This window comes from Chinchilla lanigera, unplaced genomic scaffold (genome assembly GCF_000276665.1).
Source record: "Chinchilla lanigera isolate Chin_1 unplaced genomic scaffold, ChiLan1.0 scaffold00005, whole genome shotgun sequence".
In the NCBI taxonomy this organism is placed as follows: Eukaryota; Metazoa; Chordata; class Mammalia; order Rodentia; family Chinchillidae; genus Chinchilla; species Chinchilla lanigera.
The window spans coordinates 10,276,259-10,285,642 of record NW_004955406.1 but is presented as its reverse complement, the minus strand read 5'-3'; positions in this window follow the sequence as shown (position 1 = coordinate 10,285,642).

The following is a 9,384-nucleotide window of genomic DNA, read 5'->3' as shown; positions in this document are numbered from 1 at the left end:
CATTAATTACACATAAAAGATTTTTTCCTTCCAAATTCTTCTTATAAGAGATCTCTGTTAATTGACCTACAACAGAATATGACTAGCCTATTTATAATTATAAATTTCTAATATCAAGAAAGAGTTACTATAGTTCAATTTGGTCATAAATATATGTAAGTGCACTCTGATTTTGTAAGATGTGTGTCTGTTTGTCTAGTCAGTTAAGCAGTGTATTTGTTTCTTTGTCTGTTTGTCATATTCATGAACAACTGTTCTTTTTTATTTGAGCTCAATAATTTTTCTCTTTTCCTTTTTTCTTCTGCATTTTTTGTATCATTTGTTCATAATTTAATTTGGGTTATAGGTTTAAAAGCATGGGCCTATCCAGCTTCCCAGCTGGTCAAAATGATGTTAAAATTGGTTGTGTAAATGTAATATATGTTGTTGTTTATATATTATGACTTGAGAGTCTCTCATTGTTCAAAAATTATGTGCTAAATGTTGTGATTGGGTTTTCATAAGTTATCAAAAAGTTAAGATAATTAAACAAAAATCTCCTGGGGTGGAGGGAGACTGTTGGACAGTTAATGAATAAGGAAGCAGCTTCCTAGATAATTATCAAGTCCTTATTCATTAATAGGAATCCACAGCAAACTCCATAACCTTATGGAGACACCCCAATAAATGTTATTAAAAATATATTATTATGATACATTTGCACTGGTCATTGTCAAAAAGATTAAGTTTTCTAGACCATAAGGTTTTTGACATAAAGGTGCTCTGGTATAAAGGTTTTCATATGGCTATAACAATTGATTGCTATTGTTTTTGTAGTGTATTGAATATATTCATGCCTGCAAATGTGCAGGTCTTCCGAGGTGTGGAATGAGGTTTGTTTATGATGATAGACTTTTCTTTCAGATTCAGACCTCTGCCATTAACATAATCTTATGTGATGTACATCCATTAAAGGTCAACAAGTTAGGTAAAAAGCTTCTTAGATAGAGACGATTGATTAAAAGGGTTATGTTATGTCAAAATGAAAATTTAAGTATGTTAAAAATATCATCATGATTGTCATGCTGCAATGTTATGTATGGCTTTTGATTTCTAATTTTCTGTGTAAAATAGGTAACTATTGTCTGTTAATATTCTGTAGGGACTCAAATACTAGGACATCCACAGTAGGTAGAAAATAATCGTTCCATTTTATGTTCTAAGGTGTTTGGTATTCAGATAAGATAGTAATATTAAGCTTACTGCCTCTATTACAATGTAATGTCGTTAATCTTCTTTTCTGGATGTACAACAACTGAAGTTTGGAGACCAAAAATTAGAAGATAGATGGGCTAAGAGGGTAGCCAATATTTTAGCCCTAGCATGCTGAGGTCAATGAGCACTTAGGATATAAGAGAACCTCTGCTACAACACTCTATAACTCAGTTGAGTCCCTGACCTTCTGATCAAGAAGATTGTGAGACCACAAAGGAAAGTGATTCTATGATGTGTAGTGTGCCTAATGAGAGTCAAGAGGAGATAAAAAAAAAAAATCTCCCAAGCTTTTACAGCAATCAACTTGGTTAAGTAATGGCTGTGACTCATTCTGGCAGGTTACACTGACAGAAGAACTAAGAGGTGCTATACTTTATTTCAGGGTAATTCCTAGGGAGACTTAACTGACCTTAATAAATAGCAAAATTGATTAATACAGGTCTCACCTTAACTTGGCTTTAAACATACAGTAGAAAAGTATAACCATAAGATGTGTAAAAAATGCCATAGTAATATGTTAGCTATAAAAGAAACTCAAATCACTGACAACTTCTGACAATTGCCAGCTACACTGGTAACTGGCTAGTGTTATGGGTTAAAGGACTGTACCGGGTTAAATTGCTGAATACAGGTGCCTAAAATCTTTGGGCTGGGAATCTTTAGCCTGAGCAAGAAAATTCACTCAGAACGGAAAGGGTTCAAGTATGAAAGGGTCTTCTCCAGAGTCCTCCAAACATATCTCCTCCAACTTCAACTGACCACGCATTGCTTGCAAATACAGCACAGAAAAGGGGGAGATGTAGGGAGTGGCAGGAAGCTGGAAATTGATCACATGTGCTAGGGTGAGGTAAAACCACTCCTGAAAACATGGAGAGCTCAAGGTGAGCCACAAAAACAAACTGTTCCTGTTCCTAGAACATGAGGTGCTCAGGTGAGGCATACAGAGTTGCTATGGACATCAACCTCCTGAGAGTATAAATAAGCACACTATGGTGGTTGAGCAGTTCCTTTCATCCCAGCTGGAGAGAGGGTGCCACCTGACCTCAGCTTTCTGTCTCTTATCTTTATTTCTCCATCTTCTCACCATCCTTCCTCCTGGGAACTTGTACAGGATACGGCAAGACCCATTTTTCATCCTAGTTTTCAGATGAAGAACGTGAAAATCAGATAAAACTCTATCTAAAGCCATCCAATTAATAAATAATAAGTAGTATAGCCCATATTTGAATCAGAGTAATGTTTATCCAGAGCTTAAGATCTTAACCAAGTGAAGCAGTATATAAAGGATAATAGAAGATATATACACAGATACAGATACATATACACATTTGAATTCACAAAAGAACTGTGGAAATACTGGCCACAGGTGTTTTGGTGAAAATGCTTATTAGATTTTAAATGGTGGGCTTAAGGCCTGTGTTTATCCTCTGTTTCTAAAAACAGAACTACTGGCTCAGTAAGTCCCCTGGAGGCTGAAAGACCAATAAGTGGCCAGAAATTCATTACTCTGTCATTCAGAGAGCAGCTGCCGCATGCAGAATTTGGCACTTACCACCCAAGGACCACTTTTTGCCTTCTAATCAATGTGACCCCTCCGTGTCACTGAGCCTCTCCATCTTGTATTTCCACTCACTAAGCATTCTGTTCCTGGTTGTTTTTCTTACTTTGTTGAGGTATGGATGTCTGTTCCATTGTTTCAGGTTATATTTCACTGAGATTTCAATAGAAGTGTCCCTTCTAGCTATTTGGTGAATGAATGTCCTTCATCAGCTTAGTACCTTAGAACTATTATTCTAATAACTTATTGCAAGTCACACTCTCCATTAAAAATCCGAGAAACAGTATCTATTTTCTGCCTATGAGTAAGTCTAAAGCTCACCAGGAGAATGAATAGCATTCTCTGAACTTTTGAGGCTTCCGTTTTTTATCAAAACAAAATATAACCAAACATTTGAAGCACTGATGTGAATGAATTCTCTTGGACCATGCAAAAGTTGTGGTATCACCGAAAATTATTAGAGGTGGAAGTGCTGCTCCAACAGTAGGAGAAGCACCTTCCTCACTCTGAACTCACTACAAGTTATTAGAGATCTCATATAAGAATGAACAGTGCTATGGTTTGGATAAGCTTTGTCTCCCAAAGTTCCAGGGGTTGGAAGCTTAGTCTCCAGTGTGGCTGTATTAAAGTGTGATGGAATCTTTAAGAAGTGGGACTTCCTCTAAGATAACTTAGGTCATTGAGGGAGTTGTCTTCAGAGGGAATGAATGTAGTGCTTGAGGGATCCCAGCTAGTTCCCAAGTAGGTTTGCTACAAAAGAACAAGAGAGGCGTGTCCCATTCTCTGGCTTTCTGTCTCCCCATGTGGTTTCCCTCTCTTGCTTACACACCAGTCATGACGTCATCACCATATTATGATAAAATCAGAAGGCCATCACTAGAGCTGGGTAGATGCTGGTGCCCCGCTCTGAGATCCCTGCAACTGTAAGCTAAACAAACTTCTTTTCTTTATAAATTGATTGGCCTTGGAATTTTTGTTAGAGTAATGAATAACAAACTAATACACTTGACTACGATCTTGGAGGGTCTGTCCCACTCATTTATTCTAATCTCAACTAACAGGGAGGTTGGAAGGACAGAGTCAGAAAAAGACACCCAGAAATTCTCATTGGGATTGTATCTACTGCCTTCCACAGCCCCATGAGAGCCTGCTATCAATTAGAACTGTGCATTGCTGCTCTCTGCATAATCACTCTTCCTTGGGAATAGCAGCCCCCCTGTGTCATAGTCAAGGACAAAGGGTTTCAGTCAGGCAAATTTAGGTTGAGTCATGTTCTATAATAGTTTCTGGACCATAACAAGATTACCTATTTCTCTGTGCTTCAGTTTTTTCTTCTGTAAATAGGGCAATAATCATCATTTTCCAGAGCTCTTTGGAGGATTCCTTGGTGTAACACGTGCCAAATATATTAGATCCATTTCTTTTTTTTTTTTGGTCTTTTTGAGCAGGGTGTTACTATGCAGTTCAGGCTGGACTTGAGGTGAGCTCACTCACTTTGTAGCCCAGGCTGGTCTTGAACTTGCAAAGATCCTCCTGCCTCAGCCTTTCGAGTGCTGGAATTACAGGCATGCACCACCATATCCAGCTAAAACACATTAGATTCTAAATAAATGTTTTTCCTTTTCTTTTTCTCAAGTCATCTAAAAAGTAAATTTACATCATTATAAAAGGGGATCGGTAAATTCATAACTTTGAAAATGTTCTCAATATCTTTCTGTTTATTTATTAATACCTATGTGCAGTGGCAGTCCAAGGATAATGGTTGAAAGCACAGAATCCAGAGTGAAAGAACATGCAGTTCAAATCTCTTTGTACTTCAGCTGTCTTACTTGTAAAATGGGGATAATAAGTGTACCAACCTCAGAGTATGGATATGACTGCTAAATAGGTGACATATGTGAAACATATATATAATAAATCTGAAATATGTTAAGTCCTCTCTAAGTGCTACAATTCAAAATTTCTACAGTAACACTTATTAGATAGATAGATATTGATACTAATATCTCAATATCCTATAAGAATACCTATGCCAGTTTCTCTAAAATTTATATAAAACAGCCTGGCAAATAGCTACATTACCCAAATACCTAAGCCCTAATACTGTCAATTACTATTTTAGATCCAGACTATTAGCAAATTTCAATATTCATTCATTCAACCAGTATTTTCTGAAAATCTACTATGTGCCAGGCATTGTTATAGAAGACAGATAAAAATATCTTTTCTTATAAAGCTTTTATTGTAGTGGAGTGGGAGACTGTAAGATACATAAAATATATACTGTGTCAAATTGTGGTAAGTATCATAGAGAAAAATAAACTGAAGAATAGAAAATTGGGTGTCCTAAGGTAGGGATAGAATGTGCAGTTTAAGTGGCATGATTGAAGAGTGCCTCACTGAGGAGGAGTCTAACAGCAAAAGGCTGAGTGAAGTAAAGGACAAAGCCATGTGCTTCCAGTAGAAAAGCATTCTGGGAAGAAGAAATAGAGTATCCAAAAGCCTTGAGTTCAAAATGTACCTGGAATGTTCAAGGAATAACAAGGTAGCTAGCGTGGCTAAAGTAGAGTGGGCAAGAGTATGAGGAGTTGAAGTCACAGTAATGTTCATAGAAGCATTACTAATAGTATCCAAAATCTGGAAACAGAGAACTCCGGTAGAACAAATGGACTGCAGTGCATCTGTGTAATGTCCTTCTACATAAGAAAGAATGAAAAAGAAAAATTAGAGGACAATACGGGTGAATCTCACAAAGACAATACTGAGTAAAAGAGGTCAAATGCTAAAGAATACAAACTGCACAATTCCATTTGTTTAAATTTAACACACAAAGCAAAACTAATATGTGCAGTAAGAAGACAGATCATGTATAGGAGGACAGAGCTTTGTTTGATCAGAAAGGAGAGACAAGGAGTTTTCTGGGAAAACAGTGGAGGTAAAATGTTCTCTTTGTGGCAACTCACTTAGGATTAGTGTGCCTTTCTGTGTGTATGTACTGCCTCAATTTCTTACATACACACACACACACACACACACACACACACAGGAGATGTAGTTCAGTAGCCGAGCACTTACCTAGCATGCATGACAGTCTGGATTAAATCCCTAGCATCTATCTATCTATCTACCTGTCTATCTATCTGCCTACCTATCTATCTGTATGAATGAAGCAGAAGAATTTGTGATAGCAAATATACAATTATTTCAAAGTACTTTACTGTAAGAAAAACAGAGAAATAGGATGACAGCTGAAGGATTCTTTTTAGATGGGAGAAAGTACTTTTTGGAAATTTTGCTTACTCATATTTGTTGTTAATGAGAAACACCAGTCCTTTTACTGGTTTTATAGGTTTTTCTCTAAATTCGCTTATTTTCAACTTAAATTGAAAAACAAAATTTCACATTAACACTATAAATATCACTTCCCATAATATAATTAAATGTTAAATACAATGAACAAAGGTCATTCAATAAATTTAAAAAAAGAAAAAATGTATATGTAGATGTCCCCCAAAGCCTCATGCGGTCATAAGCATTAGGTTATTGGAGCCACAGCCCTCAGAAGGGATTAATGCAGTTCTTTTGGAACCCACATTAGTTCCTGAAACAGTGGGTCTCTGAGTCTGGCCCCTGAGTCCCTCTTGCTTCTTGTCCTCCCATGTGACTGCTCTCTCCTCCTTGCATGCCCTCCCACCATGATGCCATGTACTGCGAGGCTCTCACCAGATGCCGAATAGATGAGGCTACTCCAGATTACACTTTCAGCCTCCAAACCTGTCAGTTAAATATACCTATTTTCTTTATAAAGTACCCAGCTCCAGATTTTTTTTTTCTTTATAGTAACAGAAAACAGACTAATACACCAGTGACAAGAAAATTCATAGACATAACCCCTGCCCTCAAAGTAAGGTTGTCAGATAAAAATGCTAAATAAATGTCCAGTTAAATTTGAATTTCAGGTAAACATGGAATTTCACTTTTTAGTATATGTCCTAAGTATTGCACTAGACATACACTAAAAATGTAACTGCTGTACATTTTTGTTCAGATTTCCTAAATCTAGCAATCCTGCCTCAAAGGGTCTTCAGAATGTTGGGGGACAGAGTCAAGTAAAATAATGTGAAAACTTGAGAAGTGTCAGGAGGAAGGAACCATCAGAGGATACCTAGACACTTGTCAAACAAACACCCAGCTCAGTGAAGACTTCAGAGAACTGGTAACACCAGAACTTAGTCTTAAACTCAGAATCTATGGTCTGTGCTGCTTATTTCAGAATTCAGTAACACCATCATGGTTTGTGATTTGTTTTTCATGAACACCTGATCTGTGTGCAGAATAAGATGCTAAGTTCCTTGAAGAAAGAGGTGATCTCTGAGTGTCCTCCACACCACTTAGCACTCACAACCACACCTAACACATGGAGGCACTACTGCACAAATTGATTCAAATGCTTTTCTCATGTGTAAAAATAATTCTCTCCAGTGAAATCTCTTCTAACTTGTACTTTCACTTTTAGTTTTAATCTTCAAACACTGCAGCCAAGAACCTACTTGGGAAATCTGGGAGTCAGAGGGTAAACACATAGGTTCTTTGTAGTGCAAAAGCCTCTTAAGTTGGTTTCCTGATGGATCCAGTGTGACTGGAATGGGTGTCTTTTTGAATTTCTGTATAACACACCCACTTATGGCCTTTTTTTTTTTTTTTTTTTTTTTTGGTAAACCCAAGGCATTAAAGCAATTACCAACGCTGGGTAGACTAGTGAATTTAAGACCAGGTTCTCTACAAATTCAGCCCTCATTTAAGTTCTCTTTCACCTCCTGCAGGGTAGAACTGAGCCCTACCCTTCCCTAGAGCTGGCTCCACGCTCCAAGTGCAGCATAAGGCTGACCATAGACACAAGAAGAGGGAGGGAAAATAACTTACTTCCTTTCCTTTTCTAGTCTCAGTTCTAAAGACCAGGAGTGCGGAGAAGGCAGCCCTGCTCCTCCAAACATGTTCCTCAAAAGTGGCACCTTTTCTACAACTTTTAAGGAAATATATTGGCATAACGGATGTTAATTTTGCAGATCATGAAAAGATTTAAAAGAAGTATGTGAGAAACGTGTAGAAGATGGTCAAAATAAAACAGAGGATGACTCAGTGTTCAAGAGGTACTTTTTATTCTTTCATCTTTGACAGCCACTGAGGCCCCCAAACACTTCCTCGCCAGCAGCAGCTACATCAGATGCCCCACAACTGCTCTGGGAGACTTTTCCATTCCAAATGCCTCCGTCCCACAGCTGCTCTGGATAACCCCGCTCTGAAGACAGACATCCCCACTCTGGTCTGTGCGGAGCCCCTCCCCTACCCATGACTCTGAAGAAAGTCCACAGAGAGCTGGAAGGACACTGGACAAAAGTGAGCCCACTTTTCTGGTCTCTGTAACGTCTTCCCCACAGTCCACTGGAATCAGTTATGGACTACTTCCCCTTCTGTTACAGTATCTCTGTTAGGCCAGTAAGGCTTCTTTGAACGGCTTTACTTTGGCTATTTCTGCTATCTAGCTCAAGTACAAAAAGCTGAGCTAGTTTTACTTAGCTAGAAACACTAAACGATGCAGACACCCATAGCAGCCAGCAGCCAGGGCTGATAACAGAGCATTCAGCAGCCAGACCTGTGACTCCAGTTGCACCAAGAGTTCTAGAAGTCGCCAGTAGCTGCTCCCTCCAGCTGCCACGAGAGCGGCTGAGAGGGTCTCTAAGAGCTGAGATCCACTGATACTCAAAGCTCAGAGATGTTAAGGTTAAGGCAGCTGCACTTCGCATATTCAGCACTTCTATCTGAATTGAACAAAAGAACCGTAGCACACTGACAACAAACAAGGAGGCATTTTAAAATCTGTGCTTCTTCCTCTTCAACTGAATGAATCAGGTCTGAATTACCACTCTGTTACCCTTGGACACAAAAGATACTTTATAGTCTAGTCTAAGGGCCCCCCCCAGCCCCATTTTTTCAACACAGTATTCCAAAAAAAGCGAACACACTTACCAGGCCTGGGGTTAATATGGGGACTGCAAGTCCAGCCCCAAGAGGTCCCTAAAATGCAAAATGTCTTTAAACTCTGTGTCCCACGGCCCACTATAATTTATAAAGGTAAAAATTTCCTCAACTTCCATAAAAAGTGGATGAAGCATTACTACAACAGAGAAAAGAGCTCAGCTTAAACTGAACTCAACTTCAACTTGTGGGGACGACAGGACATTTTAGAATGAATGATTTTTTTTGTCTTGTTTTGTTTTTTCCCGGTACCAGGAATCAAACTCACGACCTTGCGCTTGCCAGGCAGGCGCTGTGCCGCTGAGCTAAACCCCCAGCCCCGATGGGATGCTCTAGAGGCAATGAGGAATGGGCCAGGGACTAAGGCACTAATTTCCACAGCTTGCCCCCGCGACCTCGCCTTTCTCCTCTCAAAAATCAAAAATCGCAAACACTAGGCGGCGCTCTTTGCAACCACCGGGAACTGACGCTGCGCTCAGGCCAGAACTACGGCTCCCAGCAGCCACGGGGAGAGAGAGAAAACGCCCTACTTCCGG